Source organism: Lytechinus pictus, chromosome 7, assembly GCF_037042905.1.
Source record: "Lytechinus pictus isolate F3 Inbred chromosome 7, Lp3.0, whole genome shotgun sequence".
Taxonomy (NCBI): Eukaryota; Metazoa; Echinodermata; class Echinoidea; order Temnopleuroida; family Toxopneustidae; genus Lytechinus; species Lytechinus pictus.
The window spans coordinates 2,604,460-2,631,988 of record NC_087251.1 but is presented as its reverse complement, the minus strand read 5'-3'; the positions used below and the strand labels follow the sequence as shown (position 1 = coordinate 2,631,988).

At 35.4% G+C, this 27,529-nt stretch overlaps 1 long non-coding RNA gene across 2 annotated transcripts; it reads right to left on the bottom strand.

Moving 5' to 3' along the window:
* Positions 1-11,428: 11,428 nt before the first annotated feature.
* On the bottom strand, positions 11,429-27,312 carry LOC135154681 (uncharacterized). Of its 2 annotated transcripts, none has more exons than XR_010294031.1 (3): positions 26,855-27,312; positions 18,841-18,986; positions 11,429-15,324 (listed from the first exon to the last, which is right to left on the bottom strand). It is a non-coding gene; the product is annotated as an uncharacterized LOC135154681 (long non-coding RNA). The 2 variants fall into 2 exon arrangements; XR_010294032.1 differs by lacking the exon at positions 26,855-27,312 and adding an exon at positions 26,236-26,614.
* Between the last annotated feature and the right edge of the window lie 217 nt (positions 27,313-27,529).

The following is a 27,529-nucleotide window of genomic DNA, read 5'->3' as shown; positions in this document are numbered from 1 at the left end:
TTTGATCTTTTAATTGAGTGACATGAGACTACTATCAGAGGTAGATAGATCTGTGTGTGACAGATCTTACTTCTCAAGTTTGATCTTTAAATTGAGTGATCTCAGACCACTATCAGAGGTAGATAGACCTGTGTGTGACAGGGTCTTACTTCTCAAGTTCGATCTTTTAATTGAGTGACCCGAGACCACTATCAGAGGTAGATAGATCTGTGTGTGACAGATCTTACTTCTCAAGTTTGATCTTTAAATTGAGTGATCTCAGACCACTATCAGAGGTAGATAGATCTGTGTGTGACAGGGTCTTACTTCTCAAGTTCGATCTTTTAATTGAGTGACCCGAGACCACTATCAGAGGTAGATAGATCTGTGTGTGACAGGGTCTTACTTCTCAAGTTCTATCTTTTAATTGAGTGATCTGAGACCACTATCAGAGGTAGATAGATCTGTGTGTGACAGGGTCTTCTCAAGTTTGATATTTTGAGTGATCTCAGACTTCTATCAGAGGTAGATAGATCTGTGTGTGACAGGGTCTTACTTCTCAAGTATGATCTTTTAATTGAGTGATCTGAGACCACTATCAGAGGTAGATAGATCTGTGTGTGACAGGGTCTTCTCAAGTTTGATCTTTTGAGTGATCTGAGACTACTATCAGAGGTAGATAGATCTGTGTGTGACAGGGTCTTACTTCTCAAGTTCGATCTTTTAATTGAGTGATCTGAGACCACTATCAGAGGTAGATAGATCTGTGTGTGACAGGGTCTTCTCAAATTTGATCTTTTGAGTGATCTGAGACTACTATCAGAGGTAGATAGATCTGTGTGTGACAGGGTCTTACTTCTCAAGTATGATCTTTTAATTGAGTGATCTGAGACCACTATCAGAGGTAGATAGATCTGTGTGTGACAGGTCTTACTTCTCAAGTTTGATCTTTTAATTGGGTGATCTGAGACCACTATCAGAGGTAGATAGATCTGTGTGTGACAGGGTCTTACTTCTCAAGTTCGATCTTTTAATTGAGTGACCCGAGACCACACTGTAAAAAAAAAATTCTGAATCAGTAATTAACACTTAATGTATTTAAGTAGAATTTACAATTTGTAATTATTTATCGTTTTTTTAAAGTAGTTTTAACTTGTCTTTTAATTTACTTGATTTATTTGCGTTCAATATACATTTAAGAACATTCACGTATTGATAGCTTGCTTTGATTGAGTAAATCTAACTCAATTAGGCAAAGATTATTATTACTTATAAAATCATGTTGAATGTACTTATATTTTTCAATGAACGCCATATTTAAATAATGCATGAATATTCATTAGAGCAAGTAAATGTTGTTTTCTTTTTAATAAATGTCATATCTATTTGTGTTTGAAATTGTTTTGGATAAGGGTGTGCTAACTATTTTATTCTTTTGTTGAATCAAAGAAAAATCACCATTAAATTGTAATTTAGCAGAAAATTTCAGATTTGTTTTTAGGTTTTCAGAAAATGCTTATATTGTTCTCTCTCACTGTTTTATTTGTAAGAATGAAACGATCGCGTATAAATATCAATGTCAGTACCTATACCTGTACAGGTAAGTGACAATGCACAAAGTCTAATATTTAGATACAACATGTCTCAGATGAAAATGATGCCAACAAAAATTGGGACGATGGGGGACGGACTTTCGAATCACGAAAGTCCCTCTTCCCCCATTTGATTTTTTCAAATATTTAGTGATTGTTTTACTTAATTGAGTTAAGTTATTGTAACTTAATTTTCTTGAGTAAAATGGATGCAAAGAAAATAAGTAAATTTTACTTAAAACTGCCAAACTCATAAATACTTAAAAAAATTAAGGCAATTTTTTGCCACAATTTTATTGAGTAATTTCAACTAATTTTTTTTTACAGTGCACTATCAGAGGTAGATAGATCTGTGTGTGACAGGGTCTTACTTCTCAAGTATGATCTTTTAATTGAGTGATCTGAGACCACTATCAGAGGTAGATAGATCTGTGTGTGACAGGTCTTACTTCTCAAGTTCGATCTTTTAATCGAGTGATCTGAGAACACTCTCAGAGGTAGATAGATCTGTGTGTGACAGGGTCTTACTTCTCAAGTTCGATCTTTTAATTGAGTCATTAAGACACAATGAGGGCAGTGAACTGAATGAAGATAAAAGATTTCATTTCTCTCCTTTGATGTTGCGCATTATAAAGCCTTGGTATATTCAGTGTCATACCTCATCAGTTTAGTGATTCATTTCAATACCTACATACTTTATCAAAAGAGCCTCGGGGAAAGAGATTGAGGGGGGGGCTGTCCTCATAATATGTGATTAAAAGGGGGGGGGGTGGCAACATTGAGAGTCTACAATTATTAATGACTGAATAGAGCAAACCAGAACCAAGAAGGCAACTCATCTATATAATAATGTTGACAATTTCAACGAGATAAACCTGTGTAAAGGATAGCTTTCATTTGGTCAAGAGGTGATGTGTGGATGGTACTTTGGGGTGTCCATAACTGTGTTTTTAAAGAAAAGAGGCAAAATACAGAGGAAATGGGTAAATTTACTGGAATATATTCACTCACATTTTCCCCTTTTATTGTAGTTCCTGAAATATAAAATTCCTTAAACAACTTTTACACTTGTTTAGGGAGTAAAATGTATAGAGGAAATATTTATATATAGGGGAAGGCAGGGTAAGTTGTGACACTTTTTGCATTTTGCATGTTAGAATTGATATGACTAATAATATTGTAGTAATAAGTACCTTGCCTCTAGATTTGATTCTTGGGAAATATTTTTCACCTATATACAACTTTCTACCCCCACACTGAAAGTCATTGTGACCTTTGAAAAAACGATGTCAAATGGCTCAACTTGCCCGATCTGTGGGGTAAGTTGAGCCATAAAAACTATGTACAAAATGTATGCGGGAAGAACCAGCATGTCAATTTTTATTTAAAGTCTTTTCACTTGCTAATTCTTCATAAATACTAACATCCTCTAAAAGTAAAAGAACTGTCATGTGAATTCGCTCCTTTCTGTCTGCATATCGATGGCTTTTTACGTTTTTTTAATATACATTACCATAAGAATTACCATGGCTCAACTTGCCCCTTGTTGGCTGGCTCAACTTACCCCAGTCCGAATTGAATGCATAATTTTGCATCCACACATTTCTTATGCATCCATCATGTAAAAGACTATGACAAGAATGAAGATCCATACCTGGACTAACAATATTGTTCTTATGTCTTTATTATAAAGCCTACAGACGTGTGTGTGTAAAAGCACTTATCTATTTCAAACCCTTTTTTACTTTTTTGGCCTAAAGTTGTATTTTTCCCTCTAAAATTTTTTTGTTTCAAAGTTGAAAAAAATGTGGTGGGGTTAGGGGTTATGCAATGGGTCATCAAAAAATGACACCACCACAATGTTTGACTCATTCTTTATTGCGATGGCTTGGGGGTTGTGGCTCAACTTACCCTGCCTTCCCCTACTTAATAGGGCATTAATTTACAAAATATGCATTAAGTGGTATTTTAAAGACCCTACGGCTCTGTGTGTGTGAACATCTATATAGTTGAGTACCCCCCCCCCCAATTCCACCAGTTTGATGTTCTTTTCCAAATACCGCTTGACATCATTTTGCTGATAACAATACAAACTCTAATGAGCTCAGAAAAAATGAAACACTTTATGCCTTTTATGCCATCATTCACCTAAATCACAAAGATTTGAATAACCATGGATATTTCTAGTTACCATCAAAGTGTTTGATGCCTCCAGCAATGAATGTAATATTAGGTTTTTTTGCATTTATGAATCATTAGTTTTGCATTTATCAAATGAAACCGTGTTTTTTTGGTCACTTGTTCAAATATTATATGTTGGCAGTCAAACATTATAGGAATGGACTTTCAGAGGTTCTACAACAAAGCTGTTTCTAATGTCCAATTAAATTTTTAAAAAAGAATAAAAGAACTGATTACATCTCTATTAAACATTCAACAATTTCATCTTAAATCTCAAATTGACCAATAAAAGTCTTAAATTAAAGGAACAAAACGGGATGAGTAAAAGTAACTCAAAGCAGCTAACTCTGCTGAATACTAAAATTTATCTTGATTAAACCTGAACTTTCCTGGCAGGATTGAAGGAAAAGGACTTGTCAGCAAGGGGATTTAGGTCAAAATGGTAATTAAGGCTCAATCAGAATTAATTCTCAACAATTTCCTGAGAAGCATTTTTGGAACTTCTCTTTCCCTCTCCATGTTATATCTAGCTTGATTGATTCAGACCATGTTCATGGAATATCATAATTATGAACATTATATGTTTAATAGCTTGAATGTAAAATCCTAGAAGAATAAGAAAGAAATAATTGTCCTCAATATCCATGATAGTAATGTACATTTGCGTAACAGTTTTCATTTTGTGCACCGATACCTATTTCCCATGTACAGTCTTTTTTACATGTGATTTAGAATTAAGTAAAATCGTTTTTTGACAGTTTGCTCAGGACGGCTATAGGCCAGCCAGTTGGGACAGAGGTTTTAACTGGGCAAATTTTTTATTAAAATTTTTCAAACACGAGAAACTTTTGCTTTTCGTTTGGTGAGCCCAAATCATGGTAATGTAAATGAATCAATGAAGGAATAGAAAGTGGTTGATCCCTTCATTTCTATAGCGCTCAATACCTTGACTTCAGCACAGCTACTCAAGGTTTCAAGGAAATCCTTCTTACTGGGTACCCACTTAATACAGCTGGGTAGAGAGTGGCAAATACAGATAAATGCCTTGCCAAAGGATGCAAGTGCTGTTGTGGAATCTGTTGGTCTTTCAGTCTCTTTCTCCCTTTTATATGTCAATGATGTGAGTGTTAGATCAGAGGCACTAATCCATCCTTTTCCTCTTTTCATTAAGTGTTGGTTTGGAGGTTGGTTGCTTGAGGTTAATACTATAATGAGGGAATGAGAGATTGTAATGTGAGAAGGAACAAGACTATTTAGGATCCTTTCCCCTATTTTTCTGGTGAAGGCATGGTGTACATGCCCTGAAAATAACTAACTTACCTATTCTCTGTCTTTATTTAGATTTTCCTTTGCTAGGTTTCAGTCTAATTTTTATCCAGATCATTTAGTCGAAAGGAATATTCTTATAATATTTTCATATTCAAATTGACAGACCATGAGAAATAAGTATGGTCCAAACCATAATTATTGGTTAAGTTACTGTGAACATTGCCTTACTGGTTCCATAGGCATACAGTGACCGTATGTTTCTCAATGGGTGTGGGTAATGATAGAATTATGTATGAGACCGGACTATAATATGTACCCATTTCATTAAAACAAGTTTGATATCCTTGCTCTTTGCACAAATTTATTTAGATGGACCGATTTTAGAATTAAATAAGTAAGATTTCTATTGGATAGTTTTAATCTAGTTTTGGATTTGCTAAAGCAAAAAAATTATTGTTGTCATTTATGTCACATAAATCTAATAAGTTTGATGACCAATAAAAAAGAATATTTTTTTCATATCACATCTGGCTTAAGTTATTAATAACATTTATGATTATATCACATTATCAAAACTCAGCATTTATATTAGAAGCTCTTGTAATATTATTCACCATTATCATGGAATATCAAAGCCCTGCCCTTCACAGTGATAGATTTATAAGAAAAGCAGAATGTTGTCCCTAAGAAACATATAAAAATTGCTAGATATAACCAAGAAATAAAACCTTTAATTTTCTACCATTCAAATTACAAGAGAAGTGAAACTAAGTCCCAGTACTAGTTTATCAAACTTTACTATTAAAATTCAATTGCCCTGAATGGTGTGACAATAAAAGCTGAGTCATTACTCCTTTTCTCTATAATTCTAGGAACAATAGCGGAATACATCATTGATGATATGTGGAAAATCATTCATCTATGAAAACAGGATGAGGAAAAAGCTGCCATTTTCTTTTTTCTAATCAGGGAGAAAAATGATGGAAATAGCGTACCAAAGTGACTGATTATTCTTGATGACCCATGACTATTTAAAAAAAAGAGAATCTAATTGTGACTGAAAACCATGGCCTACTTTGGTGTTAACTGGATGAGATGTGAATGACAGGGTTTTATTTGTATCTAACCACAGTATTGCTTATTTGTCTGAAAATATATCCTTGTACCCTCATGAAGAAAAGATTCTCAGAACTTAGAAAAAGAGGGATTGTTCCTCTCTTTGTATACACAATAGAAAATAGTGATTCTCTTCTTCACAAGAATAGTTATTTGTCAAGTCTGATATTTTGCTGAAAAGTAAAATAATTGCCACAAGGATTGGTACTTTGAATGAAAGTTTGTGTATAAACAAGCTGATTATGCAAGATTCAAGAACACACATTTTCATGGACCACAGTATGTTGGTCTTAGTCCCCAATGGTTTATCAATTCAATTCATTTATTTTTATCAATTCAATTCACTCATTTTTCCAATTATGATAAAAAAATAAAAAATAAAGTCATAAGTACATTGTAAAAACACCAATAGACCAAAACAAAAGAACAAAAATATAAAGGAAATATAGTCAATTGGGCAAAATACATTTTCAGAATATTTCTATTTCGAACAATAAAATATGGATTTTCATTTCATTTTCATCATCATTACTATCATCAGCATCATTATCTTTATGATTATTGTAATTATTATAATCATCAATCATTATCATTATTCTTGTCCTTACTATTGATGATATTAGTCACTTTTGAATACTCCAGACAAAATTATTCATAACAGGTTTAAACAGAGCGACAAGCTTTTGATCCAAGTATACAATTAACCATAACAAGCTTTAGGATCCAACCAATTTTATTGCACATTTTTTTTTCTTGTTGATATAAAATTCATTCACAAACAATTTCTTACAGGGAGGTATGATAAAATATGGCCTTCAATCTATTGAGAGCAAATGATAAGAATTACAAGCACCTTAGGAACAACAGAGTAATCAAATCATATTACTGGTACTTTACAATCATATCATATTTCCCTTAAGTCCAAAGTCTGCTCTAATGTTTCCATTCTAAAATATGAAGATATATCAGGTGCTGGAAATGCAAAGAAAAACGGCAAGTTGCATATTAAATACGATAAAGAAAATATTTACTAAGGAAATAATGTATAATTAAGTAATTGCTTAATGTGAAAAAACACTCTGGAATAATGATAAAAGGAGTAATTAAGTCAAATGGGGGGGGGGGGGGGGGTGGGGAGCCGGGGGAGTGGTGGCCACAATGGTAAAAAAAATCAACTTTGTTTCCTTTAAGTCTCAAACCATGATATACTTTATTCTGGATATTGAAGTGATCATAGAGTGTGTTCAATGTCAATTTTCAAATTTAAACAGCAACATGAATCATGATTGAAAACGCAATTACAAAACACAGAACACAAACACAATCAGCGGTGCACTGATCATTGATGAAAATATAAATTGAATATTTGTTGATTGCCACTCTTGTTTATTGCGCAGTTTGAACATTCGTAGGAAAGGTCAAGTCTGGCACATGCTCGTGTAGGCTCCCACTGCGAGAGCAAATTTCAATACATTTCAAACTCAATCGTGTTCAATGTCACATTTGTGATGCTGAAGGCCGTAAAATCTGAGCTGATCTTGTTTCCAAATGCATCTTTTACGACATTTAAATTTTCCTCCTAATCGTGATTTGAAAGACGTTTAATTTTACGAGGACATTGAACACACCCTTTGTTTCTCATTATATCCATATTTTGTAATAGCATTTGCAATCATGATTCAAGTTGCTGTTTAAAATTGGAAAACTGACATTGTACACACCCTTAGTCACTTTGCGTATGAGCAGATGGTCTATTTTTTAGGTAGTCAAGTACTACATTTCATCTACTATCAATCTGGCCTAATTGTTGTTTAGTCTACACAGCTGCACTTGATCTAATTCAATAGTCTAATGCTCATTTTTTTCTAATGCCCAGTTGGTCTAATTTCTACATAAGGTGTGTTCAATGTCAGTTTCCAAATTTGAATAGCAACATGGATCATGATTTAAAACGTGGTTACAAAACGCCATATAATGAGAAACAAAGGGTGTGTTCAATGTCCACTATTCCCGGGAGTGAAAGTAAACGTCTTTCAAATCAAGATTCGGAGGAAATTTAAACATAAAAAAGGTGCGTTTGTAAACACGATCAGCTAAAATTTACGACCTTGAGCATCGCGAATGCGACATTGAACACTATTTCTTGCAGTGGAAGCCTACATAACAGGTGCCAGAACTGACCTTTCTCGTGATCGGTCAATCAAATTGAGCACTAAAGTTGCGCTTACGAAATTCAAAGACGATCAACATATAAACGACTTTATATTTTCGACACTGAACGGTGCACCGCTGATCGTGTTTGTGTTCGGTGTTTTGGAATTGAGTTTTCAATCATGATTCATGTTGCTGTTTAAACTTGAGAATCGACATTGAACACACCCTTAGTTGACTTTACATTGTCAAATGAACATTCTGTTCATAAACCTTCCATCTAACCACAGGCCATAGTGGTATACCTAGTGGATATTAGGCAAAATGGATAAGCTATATAATAAATGGGATAAATCATGCCAAATCCACAAACTGGTTTTAGATGAACAAGGTGTAGACCATGTGGGTTGATACAAACATGGAAAATAGACAGGATTTAGACCAATTGGCAATTCACTAATATAAAAAAAACCTTGAAAAATAAGAGTGAAAGGGTCAAGTACAGTGTGATGGGGATACAACAACATAAAAGATTAGTATTTTGAAATATAACATATTGAGGTAGAACTATGTTTGCAAAAGCTGAATCAAATAGGCTGAAATACTAAGTTTTTCTGATTTTCCATATATTTTCCAGTAATTGTGTCATATATTTTGAGCAAAGAGTTAAAACAAGCAAAGACTAAAGTTAACCAGGAATGGAGAGGTTTATGACCCTGACACAAAAAAACGAGAACCAATTATGATTGATGCACTGCTCTCATACTTTGTGGTTTTTCTTTCCACCATCATAAGATCATTTTCTTTTGTATTTAGGGGTGAATGCTTGAGGCAGAAAGCTGGTAGAATTGGACTTGTGAATGGGGTAATCAGTTGGAATGATGGTTACAAGGTCGCCAGGTCTCTCCTCATCTCTCCTCGTTTAACTATTATTTTTCATACAATGCAAAATACCTTTTTAAATCTCTGATTTGTCCCAAGGCTATTAATTTTGTGAGAATTTTTTTTTACAAAAGATATGTGCCAATCGGATGAAAATATAAGCTCTTAAGCAAGGTAAATTTGCAACACATTTATTATTATAATAGGCTTATTGCACAACTTCAAAATGGTGGCAAAACATTAGTTCTATTTATTCTATTTACACTGCACTGCCAGGAGGATCTTTTGCATGGATTTTGCACAATAATATAGGGTCTATGCATTATTTTTTTCAAAATTTCAATAGAGAAGCATGTGTCAATCTAGTGATATCAACATGGCTAATTCCAGTGGCAATATGAATACGGCCAACCAAATCCTATCATCACTGTCCAATCGCTGTAGCCTCCCTACAAAATTTTGGAATCCTCAACGCCCCACATTTCTTAATATTCCTATTGCAAAGCAGAGTAGGGGTTGATTCTACCTCTGAAATCATAAAGCACTCAAACACTGCCAAGTTTAAGTTGGTAAAGGGGCTTTTACATCTTCACCGATCCCCAACACAGATGATCCCAGTTGAGCAATCTGTTGGGTTGCACTTGTTGTCACAAAACCTGTATGAATATGATCAAAGCTGGGTATCTACACAATCATGTATGGGGTTTATATGGACAGTCAAGGCTGCAACACGGACCTTGCCAAAAGAGTCTTGTCGCATAAACGTCTTTCATAATGCTCCCATATTTCCATTTCATGTTTGGGATTTTTGAAATATAATTACTTTTATTATTGATTAAACAGAACCGTTATTTTATGGAAACATCTTCCAAATCATGATTCTTAGGTAAAAAAGTGGCAATTACATGCACCCCTAGAATATTACAATGTGTCCAAACTTGACCACCATGCAACCACAGCGATGCCCTGCCTCCACCAGTACTACCATGTGTCAGGGGCGTAAACAAACCCCTCCTAACCGTTTTTCTCACTCCTGCACGTGTGCAACTGATTGGGTCATGTGCCACTGACCACAATAAGTTTCAACACTTCCTAAGAGGTTGACTAGGAGTCTAGGACCTTGAAACCTTAATCTTTTGATTGGACCGCACTTGAATTGTAGGATCCAGGTCAATATGAAATCATCTAGGCTCATTTTTATGATTATGATTCTTGGAATCACCACCACAGTACTCAGCTTGATGTTATCAAGAAATATATATACCAGGTTAACAATACCAAGGAGGTGCTGGTATCTCCATGGTAACATCCCATTTCACAAATGTGGAAGCGCCGTGGTGTAGCAGTTCTGACTCTCGCCTTGTAATCAGAGGGTCGTGTGTTTGAATCCCACCATTGCCTAGCGTCCTTTGGCAAGGTGTCAATCCACAATTTGCCACTCTCCACCCAGGTGTTAAATGGGTACCCGGTAGGATGTGAAAGCCTATGTAGTATGCCTAGCAATTGAGTCTTGGAACTCTTGTTGGAATACTCCCCAGGGAGTGGAGAAGGTGCAAACATTGTATGCGGGCATGCAAGGATCCGATGACCGGGGTAATAATATATCTGTAAAGCGCTTAGAGACGTCGTTCCGATGTGTTAAGCGCTATATAAATGCGGAATATTATTATTATTTAATAAATTCACCCTTAAAAAATCCTGATTGGGAAGTACAAATTGCATTAATTATTTTTGAAACAGTCTGCACTATTTTATCATGAGTTCAAAAAGGGAATCATGCAGACTACTAAAGTTTTCGATTTATCCAGAAATCCTGCAAGCTATCCAAAAGAAGAACAATCTCAAGAGTATTTGTAATGGAGACACAACTATTGGGATATTTTGTAGGCTTAAAAAGGTAATTGCAACTTATTAGTATTTATAAAAAAATAAGCGATTATGCAAATTATCAAACAAATTCACAAGCAGAGACACACTCAGATTTCGGCTAGGTATAAACCCTGGAATAGTAACTTGAGAATGAATAAACTCGGCTGATGGAGCTCCAGCTATTATGTACTGCATGCCACCTACCTCCTAGAGGGATTAAAGAAAGGGATTAACACCTCCTAGTAGGAAGGTTACTACCAATAGAAGGAGGCATTCACCTTACCTTCAACAAAAACTTGAAAATTTTGAAATGTTGAATGACAAATGTTATATTTTCCAATAAAGTGGGATGGAAATTATTTTGTCTTGTTTTACTGAATCTTTTTTTTGTGTGTGGAGGAAAGCATACTGGGTGCTCAAGCATGTATAGAGAGAGAAAGGTCTCATTATAAACCATAGCATATGACTGGCAAATCTCCTAGACTCTATAAACTGTTTTTCTGTTTAGAAGAGCTTAATCTGAATAATTAAAAAAAACCTTTATAGTTCCTAAATAGACAGATATTGACAATGAAACCTCTATGCTATCTGCATCAGCCATAATCTGAAAAGTTAAGTTTTCAAAAGGATAGGTCAAATAACTCATAATTTGTTGAAATCAATGAATATTTGGTTAGAATTGGGCAGAAGTTTGTTGATTATAACATTTTCTGTTAAAATAACTTATGCTTTAACAACTGCACAAAAAAAGTAAAGGAGTAGGCCTTATTGTCAAGGATTTTCTTTCTCAAATTGTTTCATTTTCTGTGGTATGTCAGAGTTGTATAAAAGGATATCACAGTGGGATGTGATACAGAATGGCAGAGACAGCAGTAAAGATGGAGACAAACATAGGGTACTTTCAGACTCATTCAATCACAAAAAATTGTATTTTTTTATCATAAATTCTTCTGATATCAGAGAACACCAAGTGTTTTGCAAGTATGAAAGCAAATCACTTGTTTATCTCTGGAAGAAAAAAATGCTTATTGGTAGATACTTTTCAAAGTTATGAGAACTTTTACAGGAATTACTCCAAAGTCGAAGGGATCTTTTTGGCACTGTAAAAAACATGAACTATGAGTAGATATAAAGCAAGAAGAACAGGTATACAGGGGGACTATCTGTTTGCTTATAGGAATGCAAGAGTCTTGCTGCTGTATCTTAACTACAGTAATTCATCTGGTTCAGGTGGGTGTGAACATACAACCTGATTTATCAGGTAATTTTAGCCTGAACAAGCAATGTATATTTATTTTGTGATTGAGTGGGTATGATCTTCATAGGGACTGAAGAAAGACAAGGTCTAGGCTACAGGTAAGAAGAGAATAGGAAGAACTCCTGCTGAATGATAGTACATACCCCCAACCTATAAGGTCAAGACTTGGTAGTATTACCTTGTCTAGCTGGTGGTATGGTGTCAGGAGCTGACATCACCTTAAGAAACACAGGGAGGTATTCCTGATACAGGTGATGTCAGCCCCAAAGGGGGAATGCTTGGGATGATATGACAAATGAAATTTATAAACTTCAAATGTAGTTTCACAGACACAGGAGAGGGGAAATCATAAATTATCCAAAAAGTACTTTTCTTAGCAGAACAGACCCCTCCCCAAAATACAGGGTTTAAAACCCTAATTCTAAGTTTCGGTAAATCCTTTTGAAGTGTCTGTCATTGATCCATTTCAATACTACATGATGTGAAAGCGTAGGCCTATTCTGTCCTAAACCTGATATGGTGTGGATGATACAAAATAGAAACAAAATACAATAGATAAATTTTATAATCTATAGGGGTGGCCCTATTATTTTTTTTTTAAATATAAAACCACTTTGCAAAAGAGAAAATTGGCTGAAAACTTCATCTAATTTTATGTAGCTTTCTGATATTCAATCAGCAAGTTTGATAAAAATACAAATTCAAATCACAAACAATCAACGGCAGAAAAAAGACAGATTTATCATAACTTCAGATGGTTGCTTAACTTTATATAGCAGAACTTCCATCTATCTTGTATCTGCAATTAATGAACGTGCTAACCCTATTTTTCATTCACGACAGGTGGTTTCAGACCGCCTCGAAATTCGTCAGTTCCAGGTATTCTCTGATCGGGAAATTTACCCCGATCAGAAAATACCAGGTATTTTGGTAATGTGAAAGCAAACTACGCGTAATATCCCCGAAAGAAAATACTCGCTAAATAGAAGGTACTTGGCGAAATTATGATAACTTTCGCGGGGATTTTTCCAAGGTCGTGGGTATTTTGGCAATCTGAAAGCAAACTACGGGAACTTGTATCCCAACGATCACCGCGATAAGTGAATTTCCGGTGCATAGCGCGCGCTGTTCGATATGCATGGATATGCAAGGCTGATGCGAGGCCTACCGAGCGAGTAAGCCAGCGCCAGTGCATGCATATGCAGGGGTAAACATACCTGTACGTACACTTCTCATGCGACGTGACTCGGGGTTCGACTTTGACTAGGCGATTGATTCTTCTTTAAAAAATAGTTTTACGAATTAAGGGTGATATTTACCAGTATTCTACATTTTCATACCAAATGACATCGCACTGGAGTGAGGAGGCCACAAAGGCCTTAATTTAAATGTGGAGAGAAATCTAGTGCAATTGCAGATGATCAAGGGAACAAATGATTTGCGCATACGATCGAGTAGATATAGTACGTGCTAGAGCTAGGCCGGCCGCAGGCGGATCTCCCGCCCCGGCCGTCCCCTGATGGTACCGCTAAAAGCGCACACTTCTTCGTCTGCTACCAGACAGTACTGCGCATGCTCATAACTTCGCGAAATTTCCCCAAAGAGTGTGTTTCGGGGCGGTCTGAATGCAGGAATAATTATCTGGTATTTTTTAGCATGTAAAATTTTTCGTAATTTAACGGGGATTCTTGTGATCGAGGCGGTTTGAAACCACCTTATGACACTGGTAGTTCATATCTGAATCATGAAAGATAAGAATACATAGTACCATATGAAAATCATCCTGAATATGATCATGGACGTAACCATCTAAGGCTAAAGGTCTGTCAATAGGATACACGTATACATTAAAGTTTGAAGCTGTTCATGTTGCAATTTGTTTATTATCTGTCCATATCTGTTTAAGGATCCAAAGTTCTGTTTAATAAGCTGATTATTAATTTGAATGACTCTGTGGTTTTTAAACATTTGGAACTATATACCCCTTTTATCTTCAGATAAGATTATAAATCAGTAGCATCTTGTTTACTCCTTCATAAAATATTATTATGACACCAATAAGAGATACCCTTCTATAATCTAATCTTATTTCATTTCTCACAGGAAAGTAAAAAAGTTTTAAATGAGTAAACAGTCATTATGTACACAGGACCATGCCTCTATCAATAAACTGTTCAGCAGCTGCCTATTCAAAATGACACACCCCTTAATAAAATTGATGATGCAAGTTCTTTAGCCTTTCTTTATGGGATCTATTCATATTTTTTATTCTACTACATTTCATCTATGATGTATAATTTCTAATAATACTGCATGTTTATTAGATATTACTTATGTTTTCTTTTGGGAGTACATCATTTTTAAAGAATTTCTTCAGACTGAATTTCATTTAATTTGTTTAAGGGTAATAAATTATTATTATCATCAGCTGTTAATAACAAGATACATGGATGATTCAACCCTTGGAAAAACTGGGAATTCATTTTGCTGATTATCCCAAAAGTGATGAAATTATGGTTTAGGGAGATGACAATTTCCCTGGAAATACTGTAGTAATGCATGTAAATATACAAACGATGCATGCAATGGGTGCCTCAAATCCTGGAGAAATGATGTACATCAGTTGGTTGTTGCTCTAGCATGAACCTTGGTGTCTTCAATACAAGTCAGTCCAGTATTTACCTCGTATATTATATTTACCAGGAATGTCAAAGCTTTGGAAAGACAGGACCCCTACTTCGTCTACAATTAGTAAAATTAATTAGAATAGTTTCTGTGACACTTTGTAATGATTTTAAGTAATTCTTTGTTCATTAGAACTATCTGAATAAAGGATAATATATACCAAATAACTTTAAAAGACTATACGTACCTGGTTTGTGGATGTTTGTATCTCGTCTTATCTTGTCCGTTCATAAAGTGAGTGATTTGTTTCCTGACAATCTCTCTTGTATTTCATCACAACCCATGTTCACCATGACCTCAGAAAGACCCATACACTCATCATCCTCTAGACAAGCTTCTATTCTGGGGAAAATCAAGAGTTATTTGAAAATTGATTTTTAGTTCGAACCTTGTTCATGTAAGAGAATAAAAAAAAAGAAAAAAGATAAGATATGGTGCACAAAATTGTAGCCATTCAATTCATCAATCAATCAATCCATCCATCCATCCATCCATCCGTCAATCAATCAATCAATCAATCATTCAAATAACCTAAGATATGAGCACCTGTAAAATGCAAGATTGTTTGAAAATTCAGAGGCATTTATAGAGCACAAGTTATCTCACAAATTCAATTACAAATTTCATTGATTGCAGGTTTCAAACTTCTGCCTATTTACTTATTTGTACTTTTTTATAACATAAGATTTGAACAGATAAATTTTCATTTCAATCTGAAAAATTATCCCTTATCATTAAGGCTAAATGGGGACCCACTTTTCATTTGTTAATTATTAATCTTCACAAAGAAAAAATACAAAAGTGTATGATTTTAGTCCAGCTTTTGTCACGTTACTAACTAGCTCATAACATTTTTTTTCTAAATGTAAATATTGCATTATTTGTTGTGAAAAACTATTCCCTATTTTCATTCACAATGTGTCACCAATCCTATCCTTGTTTTCTAGAGTATGATCCCCATCTAATTGCACAAGCTTAAATACAGTAATCCACTCTCCCTAGTTGGAAAGATGCCAAAAGAAAATGGGATTCTAAGAAGTGAAACAACTATACCCTGAGGTACAGTATGACGTCCACACCTTACGACAAAAGGAAATACAACTCTTCTGATAATTCAATTCCTTAATCACACCGTTTCTGTTGGGTTTTAAATAAAATGTGACATAAGGAATATTGTGGTGACTCAAGTCAGTTTAATACATTATTTACATAGTGCATATTTGTAACAATAAGTTATAATTTTTCTATTCTTTTAAGTAAGGTACATTGCTATCTATATACATTCTGTTCTGTATCAAAATCAATTTATATTGAAATTTGTAAGCGAGTCAAAGAAGTCACATTACTCGATAATTAAAAACTTATAAACACATTTACATTTATTTAAAACTTGTTTGTGAAAAAGGAAATTATACAGGGATGAATGTACATATTTAAAGGTTGAAAAACTTTTATCCACCATAAAATCATTCATAGAACACATTTTTTAAAAATCCTTTTAAAAATCTTCTATGTAATTCATTTATAATTCTGGGCCCCATTGCATAAAACTTACTATTATAGTAACTTTGCCAACCAATGGTAACTACCATGGTAACGATGATCAACCACCAATTAAAATCAAGGATTCCATGCAAGATACCATTGCATGACAAAGTTACCATAATGGTAACTTTTATGCACTAGGGCCCTAGTCTTAAGGGTGAGTAAGCACATGATGGATTACATACATGTCTCATGAATAATGTATTTTTGGCCTGATATTTTCAAAGGCCATGACATATTTAAATTGAGGAGAAAGAAAAGTCTGCATTTTCATTTTATTTTGCATTTTACTCTTGACAGTTTGTGAGGTTCAACCAAACTAAAACCAAGACTGAAACGCTCAGTGTAATCAACATTGGAATCTACATTGTTTGGATCATATCATAGTTATATAATAATTTATGCTTCAAACCTAGGTACAATCAAATTGTGAACCACAATGTTTGATGGGTGTTTCCTTTCCTTCTGTTATCTTGATTAATCACAGAGCATTGGAATGGGTATTAAATCAGTTTGAAATTAATGCAAGTTGGGGACCAATGAGTTTAACACACAGCTATACAATAGACAGATGCTATGTTCATACAATATCAAAAATGTGAGAAATGCCATATATATGACCCATTTTTATGATTAGTTACAAACCAAGAAAAAAAAATCAAAACTGTCTTAATTTCCTTCAAAGATACCACTTTTTTGTTGGCTAAACTAATAAGATATTTTGCAGTAAATCACAAAATTCTTTAACTGTTGTATGAACATAGCTGGCATTCCCTCACCACAAACATGAGTAGAAGGAAAGTATAAAATCTCAATTTTATTATTTTTATTTGGCTAGGTGAATGCCCTCTATATTCGATGGAGAGGAAGTTAAGGTAAATTAAAGAAGAAGTTTTCAATGTCAAGTGTCAAGAATGATTCTGAGAGTGTTTCAAGGCAAGTATAGTGTTTGGTCTACCATCCTTCCTTACTAACCTCCTTTATTGATATGATTGACTAAACCTTCTTGGATGTAACTCAACACAAATTAAGAAAAATGCTTTTATTTTACCATTACAAGTACTATCATACAGAGAAGTTAAATTAAATAATTTGTTCACAATTGCTATATTGGCTCAGATATAAGTGATAACTTTCTATTAATCTCTGGCCCATGCCCAGTCTGGACTGCACCTACATTCCCCAGAGCAGTGCTGTTTTGATCTGGACTGTTTGGCCCGACCCTTTATTTTAATTCAAGACTTAGCGCAAGCCAGCAACTTACTGAAAGGGGTATATTTCTGGAGTTCTATACAGGTCACAGAACCTGCAGCAAAACTTCAAGCAGCTTGATAGGAAATTTTCCACTTCCATAGAAAGTTTGGATGCTATGAAAATGATGATTGATAGGGGAAGGTAAAAGATTAAGAGAGAGGAAGAGAGATAGGAAGAGGAAGAAGGGTGAGGTGATGGGTGAGGTACATGGATAAACTAAGGTGTGTTCAAGATTCGTTTGGAGACACACCGAGTTGAAAACACACTTGCGTTATTCGGCTTTCATTTATGTAGGTATATGTGATTTTTAAAATAAGATTCTTTGGTGAAATAAAAACTTGAAATTTGATTTTTCTGTGATTCATTAGCCATGCTGCTGAACTATTAAAGAGTTCCTGGTTCAAAGTTAATTTTCTAATTTTTCTGTTTACCTAAAGATTATTCATTTCCAAAGTTTTACATTCATTATTGGATAAAATGAAGGAGTGCATCACTGCAGCTTGTCTAATTGTTTGGTTACTCTCTAAATTTCAAGGATTTGAAATATATCCAGATTTGTTGGAATAGTGACAGCAAATTGTTTATTTTTTATCACAAAGAATACCTTTTTAAGTCTCTACAGATTAAGAAGTTAATCCTTAGAATCATACAGATTCCTTCTACATATCTAAGGATTTAAAAGTTGATCCCTAGTATTTGCATATTAAAGTGTTTATAAACAACATTCCACAACAACTTTAAGACAGTTTCTCAAATCATTGAAATTCTCAATGACTAAATTTAATATTTAAATATGGTTTATATTTTGCAGATTGTTTTAACATGTTCAGGGGAAGCTTGCCCCCCCCCCCCAAGTTGTACACCCACTCCTTTCTCCCCCCCCCCCCTCTCTCTCTCTCTCTCTCTCTCTGTAGGAATGATCATATCTCATGCTGTTTACCATGACGATTCATGACTCTCTCTAGGAATCAGACTGTTTACCATAAAGATCTATGAAGATACTATCTCTCTCTCTCTCTCTGGCTCTCTCTAGGAATGATCATATCTTATATGGTTTACCATGAAGATCCATGATGACTCAATGCTGACAGGAGACCTTGCTGGAGGAAAAGTCTCTTGAACTAAACTGTTGGTAGACCACAAGACCTAATAAGATGAACAGCATGGCATCCAATATCAAGATCAATGGGTGTTCCCCTGTCTACCTGTGATGGAGTAAAGAAAGAGAATACAATCAGATGACCATCATCTTTTGACAGCAAAGGGAATGAAATCATGATTATGAAATGGAGAGGGTCACTTCTGCCAACTTGATTCAACTGTGCTTGCAGTATGATAAGAAAGTGAAATGGGGATTCAGTATAAAATAGGAAAAGACAAATTTCGAAAGTCAGGTGTCTGGCTGTATATATAGGAAAGTTGTTACTGTTAGTCTCCTATTGATCCATGGAGATATAATAAGGGATTCTTATTGAAATGTGGATATTACCTATCGGCTTATAAAGGAACGTGGTGTGAAAAAAATAATTTGATACTTTCATTAGGCCTCCTCCTTCATTCATAGTTACTTTGTTTTCTCCTTTGGTTGCCTAATGCAAGGCCTTTTTTGTCAATGTTGCTGCTACTACAGTACATGCTACTAAATGCCAAGTAACTAAATATAGACTAGACATCCCCCCAAAAAACTGAACCCTTCCCCTAGCTCATCCACACCCTTCTGATGGAGCGCATTGAAAAAGATACACAACTTTGATTTTTATTTACATGTGTATGGCTGCTGTGTGAAGTAAAAGCAAAGAATATGACTGGCAGCACACAGTTTGGAATGAAAATGGAAGTGGGCTACCACAATAACGTCATAGAATCATGATTCAAATCACGGTTACGTTTATTCCACCTTTTTGAACATGTCTCTGCAGAAACGTCTTTCTAAACGTTCCCTGTTTCATGTTTGAGATTTGAAACATGTTTACTTTTACTTTTGACTAAATGCAACCATGGTTCTACAGAAGTGTGTTTCTAAATGGCTTCAAATCATGATTCTTGGGTAAAAAAAAGTGGCGCATAAATGCAGCCATAGTCTTCTCTCATTCCCTGCGCAGCATAACCTCATTCAGAACGCCTTGATAAAAGGCTACTCCATCAGTGGTTTAGTTTTATGTACATGATAGACTGATTAATGAGATGTGACTTTAAAAGAAAACAAGGGATGTAATTGCATAAGGATGTGACCTTGATGAGAACGCTCACCCTGATGAGCTCCTCTCTTCTAACAACACATCTTTATTCCATTACATTAATGATACCTTCAAATTGAGAAGCAAAACAAGCTGTGAAGGGTGGGGCAGAGAGACAGGGGAAGATGAAGACGGGGAGGGGGAGAGAAATGAATGAAAGAAAGAGACATTGAGAGACAGGAATCACAACGTAAGAGGTTTGTTTATGATACTGTTCTTATTAACATCCTAGAACAAGTTTGGTGGAAACTAGTTTAACAAGTAATGAGAACAGTCAAAGCGGTCTTGGAAGCAATCTTCCTAACCAGTTCGGAATACCACCTCCCGGTGTAGTTTTCAAGAACACTTTGCCTTGTTAAACTAGTTTTAGTGTGAGGACACAACCGTTCTTCAGGAACTGATCGTCGTACATTTTGAGCGCGCTACTCAACAAAATGTGTGTAGAATGTATACGCTGCGGCTTCAAATTTGGGATCACTAGCAAAGCGATCTTCCAAACTAGTTTCCTAAACAGGTTTCCACTAAACTTATTTTAGGAGTGTAATGAGAACGGTGAGTGTGTGTGTGTGAGTGTGTAAGTGTGTGTGGGGAAGGGGGGGGGGGCAGTGGTGAAAAGACCACATGTTATTATTCTCTATGTTGATATGGGGTGTTTTGGAATGTTACAAACCCCAGGCATCTCTCTTCCTGATCCAAATGATCCCTACAAAATAATATCTGGTTACAATTTACCAAGGGGTAATGTTTCACATTGTGGTTTATGTACTGCTATCCGATGAAGATTGTAAACTATTCAATCCCATCAATGTACAAAAGGGGAGTTATTCACATCCATCAGATTACAAACATACACGCCAATTATCAACACTCGTTAAGGCTTAAAAGAAAACAGTAATTGATTTCATACATTCACACCAGCTTGACCTGATAAAATCATAGTGGATACAAGACAGAAACTGGACTCACAAGATAAGCATTTTACTTGTTTCAAAAGCTCTCCCTAGAATGCTAAATGTATCAAAAAAACATTAATAAGAACAATCCCACTCCACTTTGATCCACAATAAAATTGGTGAATTAACAAAATCTTTTCTAATAACCTTTTCTAACGACTGGTCAGTCATTGCCCTGTAATACGCAATGAGAGAACGGTAGTAAACACATCTCATGCTGTTTAGTGTAAAGCATTGTCATTCTTCATTATAAGAAAGGGTTACCTTCTTACAGGCATCAACTGATTGGCCACATATTAGTTTTCACATCACCATGGATTTTAGTGAAAGAGCAAATCGTCAGTGAATTTACGAACTAGCTCAAACCTCAGCCGGTCTCCAAAACATGATTTTGAGATAATCTGGTTCAAAGTTTGGATGTTTTTCAGATGCTCATAACTTCGTGCTTTATTTATACCAATTTAAAGCATACATTCTATTCTTTTGTAATATACAAAATTTTGTCCGCAATTTGTATTTATTCTGTCAATATTTGAAATGAAGCGCTTGTATGCATTTCAGAAGCTGCTAATTTTTACCCAAAACAGGGGGTTTGAGCCAGTTCGAAAAATCATGCGCAGCATGTGCATTATTTTTTTAGCAGCACAAACCACGGTTTAAGCCATTTCGTAAAATCATTCATGAGCATGTTATTTTAGAAGCACAAACCCTGTGCAAAGCATGTTCACACTGCATACGCGCCGCATCTAGGTCGGGTCTTTGACCTGTGCACGCCATTCCAGAGACTTTATAGTACACAAAGAATGGTTTGAGCCAGTTCGTAAAATCAAAGGAGGGGGTTGAGCCAGTTCGTAAAAATATTAAATATGCTCTTATTTTTTAAATAATCCAAATTTTGATCTGAAATTTGGCAAATCAATAGAGTAAATCAGTGGCTTCCAGAATATGCAGAAATTTTTTTTTTCGAAAATTTGACCGAAAATTGGGTTTGAGCCAGTTCGTAAAATAACTGACCATATATGATCACAAGAGAAGGTTAGACCTAAATCATCTTATGGATGCAAAATTAGAGGATCAATAAATTGAAGGATAGAACAATAATTCTTACTTGGTAAATTATTAAGGTATATGCTTTATTAAAATAAAATGTTGATTTGAAATGTTTGCAATTTTTTTAAAATACTCATGTTCATTAACCTTATTTCATTCAAATATGGTAAATGTGATCATATTTAACTGGCGGTTTACTTGAAGATGTGAATTACTATTAAAACCGATCAATTCATTAGAAAATGTAATATAACTATGGTCCTTTGGCAAGGCTTCAATCCATACTTAGCCACTCTCCACCCAGGTGTTGTACGGGTAGGCCTACCCTATAGGAGGCTATAGCATGCATAGCAACTGAGTTTAGAAACTCTGGTTCAAATGCTCCCCAGGAAGTGGAGAAAGTGCTTAGAGACATGGATTACTGCAATGTATTAAGCATTAAATAAAAACAGAATATTATTAGGTCTATTATTATACTATCATTACACCTCACCATTTAAGAAAATATGAAACAGCTAACCATAATATCTACAGGTATGCATCATATCTATTCTATTCAATTGATGTAAATATCACATAGGCCTATCAACCGGCATCATTTCATCACTTCAATTATCCCAGAACAAAAGATATAATCTAAACATGCCCATATTTCTGCCCATCAAGCTCCCATATCTCAATTTACTTTTTTACGCCTGCCCGCAAATCAATTTGTAATTTGAAAATGATTATGAAAATATTATTTTTCGCTCCATATTTCTTGAGGGGGTATGGCAATGGGAGTATGGATGGAGTCTAAATCATTTTGCACACTTGTGCAAATAGGGGCAAAACAAGCAATTTTGCAATTATTCTCAGTTTCAACAGTACACAGAGGTCAATAGCCTTGATCACTGCCTGGTGGTGGTGCCACCAGTGAAAACAAAAACAGCTACTGATCTATTCAACAGAAATGGGAGGAAAAACATAGAAAGAGTGAATGAGAAGGGAGGGAGGGAGGATGAGAGAGAGAGAGAGAGGGGAGGGGGGCACACGGTAAGCTGTTAAAAGCAAGATTTTGAATATGCCGAATTGATTTATAAACATATCTAAATCAGAGATTAAATTAATAAACATTGCTCTTGTATACATGCAAAAGTCTTGGATGACATAATTATGATTAAAAAACCCCAGGAATGCAACTCTGAAACACACCATGATATATCTTTTTATGCAGATAAATGTAGGCTTCAAAATATAACTAAATATTAATAAAACTATCTTTGGAATTACCATATAAAAAGTGTATAACTTATTATGATAATATGAATATGAAAAGTAAATACAAATTCAGCCTTCATATCACAGAGCACTGTAAAGGAATGTTGCAATCATGCTGGAGGGAGTATCTATTCACTGCCCCTCCCCAAGCCATTCACATACCACCTGTCACCTTATACTTTGGCAAAAGAAATGTTACAGGTTTCGTTTTAAAGCTGCAGTAGACCTATATATAAAAATACTTATTTTCAAAGTTGGAAAGTCATTGTCAGAAAAAAGAAAGAGAGAGAAGATTAGGCCTTAAATCTGTGAAAATACTAAGTGTATCATGGATGATATAAAACGGTCCATAGTTTAAAAAGAGGCTTCATTATTTATTTTTTTTATCAATTTATACTTTTTTTTGGGCAGGGAGTTTAGGAAAATGCTTCACTTTGTGGTATAGGACTATTCAAATAACTTGAACAATCATTTGGCCACATTTCATGGAAAATCATACGCATATTTTCTGATATGATATTTTTTCTGACCAGATTGTATTACATACCTTTGTATGTGTTACATACCTTTGTATGTGTTACATACCTTTGTATGTATTACATACCTTTCCTAAGTCAAAACAGATTTTGGTCGCCATAACATATTTGATTTCGAGAGACTCACCGATAGTCTTTTTTTTCTTATACAAATTTGTTTTACTGTAATGAGGTCAATGTAATATGAAATTATAGTTAGTTTAGTGTAATACCATTACTTCATGAATATTTCACGCAGGTCACCAAATACATTACTGATGAGCAATATTTCATTAAAATATAGGCTACATATTTTCTGTACAAACTGCAGCCTTTTTTCTATTCATAGAATAATGAAACTGTTGATTCCAAGTAATTCATGCGATCCATCTTTAAGACCCACACACATTTTTTTTTCTAAAAAGGAAGGGTATAGTTTAGAGAGTTTATTTTTACTGAGATTTTGTTGGGATCAGCAGATTCCCAACCCTCCAGAGAGCATTTCATGAAATTGTAAACTGATTCAAGCAATGGAATTCAAGACATTATCATAAATTCAACTGCTTCACAGTACTCTTTCCTTATTCAATTTCACAAAATAATTTGCTAGTTGAAAGAAGCTGAGTGAGTTGAGATCTAACTTCAAGCTTTCAAGATAAATAGGATGTGTAATATTTCATCCTGGAATTGATTTGGCAGATATAAAGTACCAGACAAACATGTTTCCTATCAAATTTCAGACCTGACCCTAATTTTGAGTAAAGTAATGATGCTATTTCTGAGGAAACTTGGTCCCTGGCAAACATCTACATTAGGTGGTTTCAGACCGCCTCGAAAATTGTCAGTTCCAGGTATTTTGGCAGTGTGAAAGTAAATTATGTATAATCTCCCCGAAAGAAAATACCCGCAAAATAGTAGCTATTTGACTAAATTACAAGAAATTTTGCGGGGATATTTCCAAGGTCGCAGGTATTTTGGCAGTGTGATTTGTGGAAGCAAATTACAGGAACTTTTAGCCCAGCGTGTAGTTTGGGCGCAGGCACCATGGGTGGCTACCGTCTGAGCTAGTGATTTTGAATGTCACACCTTGCTTGCTTATCAGACCATACTGCTCATGCTTATAACTTCAGGAACTTAAGAAGAGTATGTTTTGGGGCAGTGTGAATGCACAAATAATCAACAGGTATTTTTTAGCCTGAAAAAGTTCTCATAATTTAACCGGGATTCTTGTGATGGAGGCAGTTTGAAACCACCTATTGTTAAACAGACTGAAAACACCACCCTCACTATTTCACTTCTATTCTGTCAATAGAACAAAATCATGAATAAAGCAATTCGTGGATTAAATGTGATGATGTATTCATTGGTATGAGAGGAGAAAAAGATTGTAGAGAAATCTTTACTTATTTGGAGGATTAAATCTAGCCACATCATAACTGTTTCTATTCATAAATAACCAGGGACATTGGCATATGTGGTTCACCAGCAAGAAAGAGAGAGAGAGAGAGGATTTCTTGCTTTTTTCCCCTTACTAACTAGATAAATCATAACCAACAATTATAAAAACCACAGTCGAACTAAGATATTACAAGAAATAAATGAATTACAAAATAGAATAATGAAAGGAAGGTAACCATGAAATTTATATTTCATGTCTCGATAAGCTCACAGTAGCTTCATTGTGGAAATAAGTTTGAATCTGATTAAGGATAATATTAAGCTTTATGAATCTCACACTGACACCTGAACATTAATGATTAATAATAATATAGGATTTGTATAGCGTGCGTATCCACCTTGCTAGGTGCTCAAGGCGCTCTTATATTATCCCGGCTAAGCTAGTCTACCGATTCTGGTGCACACAGCTTTTTGAGAAATTACTTCCTGCCGGTACCCATTTACCTCACCTGGGTCGAGTGCAGCACAGTGTGGATAAATTTCTTGCTGAAGGAAAACACGCCATGGCTAGGATTCGAACCCACGACCCTCTGTTTGAAAGACGAGAGTCAGAACCACGAGACCACGACACGCCCACGCGTCGTGGTCTTCATTAGATATGATTGTAGATTAACAACTATAATCTAAAAGTCTCACTCTTTAGAAACAATATTAGAAATATATATAATTAAAAATCTGTTTTTTTAATATCTCTTTTGATATCTTCATTAGATATGAAAAAAATTCTCTTGAATTGATATAACCAGGTGAATTATAGCTTATATAGAACCCATATTAATGTTTCATATTGTAATATTTTGAAGAAGTATTCTTAAATGAACATCAGTATTTGTAATCATTTCAATCCTAGCTGACAAAGCAGTTGAAGGGGCAACTTCCCCACTACTGAACAAATTACATTTATAGTATCATGCAATCAACAACAATTTTTTACTACAAATACACTAATACCCGTTTAGATCTACCAAAACTCTGGAGTACCTCCGGAGGTTACCGCAGGTCATTCTAGATGAGTTGTTGGATCTTAACGGTCTCGGCACATAGGACCGTGTAGGGTCCATGATAGGACAAAGCACGAATCTGAAAATCTGAATCCGAAGGAAAATACACCCTAGACAGTCTAGCACTATCGCAAGATTACACGGCGTGATCCACTGTTGGTCTGTAGATCTAAACGGTCTCAGCATAAACTCGGCATATAGAAAACGGTCCTTTATCTGAGCGCATGGTCTCGATCGTTGTGCAGCACGCACTTTCTCCCTCGATTGACATTTTGCCATGACAACGCAATTCGCGAGTCCAAAGGGAAACGATGTACCTCGCGATTACCGCAGATGATCCAAACGGCCCCTCGTGTTTTGATAAGGAATTTCATGCCGTGTTCACTCCAGATGATTGTCTAGTATGACACGAGAGATAGGAGAGGTGGATCTAAACGGAGTATAATTCCCCCCCCCCCCATTTAAGTTTGCTCATCTTGAATTACAGGCCTATCCTTTTCACCCTACATGAACCATTCTGGTTCTCAACAATAAATTATTTTTAAAGAAAAAAATAGCTCTATGAAAGAGTCATCTATACTCTTGTCAACATATACTACCTGTAGATGTAACAAGACTCTGAAGCAAACAAAAATGGACTATGTGGGCTGGAAACTATGGTAGATAGTATGAACAATCAATGGATTTCTGGTTACAGTAGGCGGTGCTGCACCATCCCGAGTTTGCTCAATCTCGAGATTTTAGCCCGATCAGCCCTCTTCGCGATTAATCTCGAGATTCAAGAAACCCCGTCTGCACCATCCCACGACAGCGATTCCTGCTCGAGCGAGGCAACAAGCCCGATATTACGAGCATGCGCACTTTCGGATCTTGGAGTTTCAACGGCCCGCGCTTTTGAATAACTTCCCGCGATATATGCAAGCAATGTACTCCTTTCACTAGCACTTTCGCCGAATTCAACCGGTGTTATGCAACAATCCTCTCAGCTCAGCGAGTGAAGAAGTGATGTATTCTTCGTTAAATATGATGGCGGAGTAGGAGGCAACGACAGAGAGAGAGAGGGAGAGAGAAGGAGGAAAGAAATGCTATTTGCTCACATTTTGCGAAGGAATAAGACAACACTGCTGTCAGTGTTGTTATTGAATATGACCATCGTCGATGAGTAGTCTGCAGGCACAGACCCTGATTGGAACTATGATCAACAAGTGTGCCTCCACGCAAAGACTAGCACATACAAAACTTGCTGTTCCAATACAGGGTCTGCATAATCTTCC